The following is a 3,346-nucleotide window of genomic DNA, read 5'->3' as shown; positions in this document are numbered from 1 at the left end:
ACGTGGTTTCTAAGGGTCTTTTAGGGTCTTTTGGCCAAATTTTTCATTCTCCAAGCAAATTAAACAAGCTATTCAACTCATAACGCGAGGTTATTTACTATCCCGTATTCCGCCTATGAAAACGGAGCACACCCCGGTGTCGCCGTCGAATTTTTATCCCACATCCCGCCTCGATTTTAAGCCCCATCCCGCATCCCGCTAAACTTATATTGGACCCTCTTCTTCAATGTGAAGAAAACCTTATACTGCTTTGTTTGCTTGAGGTTCGCTTGAGGTGCTATACTTTCTTACACTTGTTTGCTTTCTTTCGCTGCTTTGCTTGCTTGAGGTGCTTGACTTGCTTTCACTGCTTTCCTTGTTTGAGGTGCTTTACTTTCTTAAACTGCTTTGCTTTCTTACCAATGACTGCTTTACCTCCGTACCCTGCTTTGCATTCGTGAGGTGCTTTAATTCCTTACACTGCATTGCTTGCTGGAAGTGTTTTACCTTCCTACACCGCTCTGTTTTCTTAAAGTGCTTTACTTCCTTTCACTGCTTTTCTTCCTTGAGGAGCTTGACTTCCTTACTCTACTTTACTTGCATGCTTACACTGCTTTTCTCAGTTGCTTAAGGTGCTTTGCTTTCTTAAACTGCTTTACTTCCTTTCACTGCTTTGCTCGCTTGAGGAGCTTGACTTGCTACCACTACTTTACTTGCTTACACTGCTTTTCTCAACACTATTTTCAAGTGCTTCCTTGAGTTGCTTTGCTTGCTTGAGATGCTTTACTTTCTTGCAATGCTTTACTTGCTTACACTGCCTTTCTTGCTTGAGGTGCTTGGCTTGCTTAATGTGTTTGTCTTAGTTCAAAAAATGTGTGGCAGGCCTACAATGTCTCCCTGAAATGGATTTGTGTTTGCAACTAATTAAGAGACGTTCAATTTACACTTTGGCTTTGACAAGCATGCCCTCATTGAGAGATTTTCCTCTTTTTTATGTGATATGAGAGGAGGCTGTTTGAATATTCTGTTCAGCAATGGCTCATTTTGAATTAAGCTCCAGTTTTGCGTCAGTATTGCCTTAACGGTTGATACTGCTGGGTGATGTGTTGTAACAAATGGTAAAATCTTCCCACCATTTCTTGTTTTTTGTAGTAAAGCCGATTGTCTTTCGAAGAAGTTGACCTCAGATAATGTTCTGACCGTTATAGTTGTCAAGTCTTATGAGAGCGGTAAAATCCCGGAGGACTAGAAAAAAGCAAAAGTTGTTGTCAATATATCTATAAAAAGAGCTCGAGGAGTGACCCTAGCACTTATCGGCCATTATCGTTAAGCTGTATTTGCTGTAAACTATTAGAGCATACAATCACTAGTTCAATTATCCGACATGCCAATGACCAGGGCATCCTTTATCCTTTGCAACACGGCTTTAGGACTGGAAGATCATGTGAGACTCAATTGTTGGGTTTTATAAAATGCACGACGGTCATCAAGTAGATGCTTTATGAGTGCATTTTATAGCAAGGCATTTGATAAGGTTAGCCATGGGCTCCTTGTTAGAAAGCTGAATCATTACGATGTCTGCGGTTGTACCAATAAATGGATTGAAGCCTTCCTGACTGGAAGATCCCAAAGGGTAGTCTTGGAAGGAGAATTTTGTAACAGTACGCGAGTTCTCTCTGGCGTTCCACAAGGTTCGGTACTCGGGACATGCGTATTTCTTTCCTACATTACGATCTACCAGAATCCTTAGTCTCCAATCTTAGAGGGGTTGTTCGTGGATGACACTATTGTATACCTGACTATTAATGCTGATAGTCAAGTCCTCCAAGGTGATCTTGATAACCTAGCTGTTTCACCCGGACAAGTGCAAGGTTCTTCGTACAGGGCGTAAGCACAATTTTGTGCACCATGATTACATTCTATATGGGAAAACCCCAGCCTCAGTTAAGTCAGCTAGCCATCTTGGTGTCACGTCAACTAAAGATCTTAACACGAACGAGCATGTTAATCGCGCGGCCTCTGATATAAAGGCCAATAAAAAGCTAGGTTTTGCTTGGAAGAAAGTTAAAATTATCACGCCTGTTCTTAAGACTTCAGTCCAGCAGAGAAGGATGGACAAGGGTCATGTAACACTCCTTGTATCTGAGCGCTGCATTAGACACGGTCGATCATGACATCCTGTTGCGAAGATTGCAGTCATTGCTACGCTTACGTGGTAATGCGCTTTTGTGGTTTCAATCCTATTTGGAGGACAGAGTGCAGCGGATTTCGGTGTTGATGGCAGAATCCCTGACACTTTTGCTTTAGATTGCAGTGTTCCACAGGGTTCATGCTTAGGCCCACTGTTATTTCTGATCTACGCCAGCAAGCTGTTTGAGATCCTACGTTCTCATCTTTCTTCTGACGGTGCATGCATATGCTTACGATACTCAGCTATAAATGTCATTCAAACCATCTGATAGCTTGAGTGAAGTCGAAGCCGTGGCTGCGATGGAGAAATGCATTTGCGTTGGCGTTTCACAATGTCAGATAAAGAAACTACAACGCATTATAAACGCAAGTGTTAGGCTCATTGACTGCGCACCTAAGTTTTGACCATTTTGTCACCAGAGCCTCGGATCGACTCAAGGCTCTGGAAAATTCTATGTAGGAGAACATGCGCCGTAGGGTTCTTATAGCCAAAAATTGGCTATTGGAACCTTACAGCTCCTGCTCATTCCTCATGCTAAAATGAATGCACCAATTAGAGACGCTTTTGATTGTTCTTCACGAAAACCAATGATCAGGGTTCCCCAGAGCTCTTTTCTCCCTCAGTCATGAGAAGAGCACTGGGGTCGAGACTGAGTTTTGACAAATCACACCTGCAGTGATTGCCTGTGCGCGTGCGCATAGCTTTTAAACTTCTACTTATTACATTTACAATCAGTGTAAAGTTATCAAGGATTAGCCCATAAATACCTTTCAGCTTTAGGTGAAGTTTTACGGACGTCGATGTATGATTTTCGCCGTAATAGTAACGGTATTCTATTAACAACAAGTACACTTTTATGATCTCGACTCCAATATTATGGAATAGACTGTGGAGACGCTTTTACTAGAGACATTACTAAAATCTCATTTAATCACTGAGATATATAGTGAAATTGGTATTTATTTTATTATAGTAATTTATTACGGTATTTAGCCCGAGGTTTAAACGAAATATTGATGTTCAATATACAGGAAAAGCCTTAGGATGTTTTTATCATATGCAGTAGATCCCCGCTGTAACCAAAACCCCGTTATAACGAAGATCGGCAGAATTACTGTAAAATATGCGAAAACGAACCTCGCAGTTGTACTAATTTAGCTGAAAACCTTTTCCACA

This window comes from Montipora foliosa, chromosome 2, assembly GCF_036669935.1.
Source record: "Montipora foliosa isolate CH-2021 chromosome 2, ASM3666993v2, whole genome shotgun sequence".
Lineage (NCBI taxonomy): Eukaryota > Metazoa > Cnidaria > Anthozoa > Scleractinia > Acroporidae > Montipora > Montipora foliosa.
Note: the sequence above shows the minus strand (reverse complement) of the source record.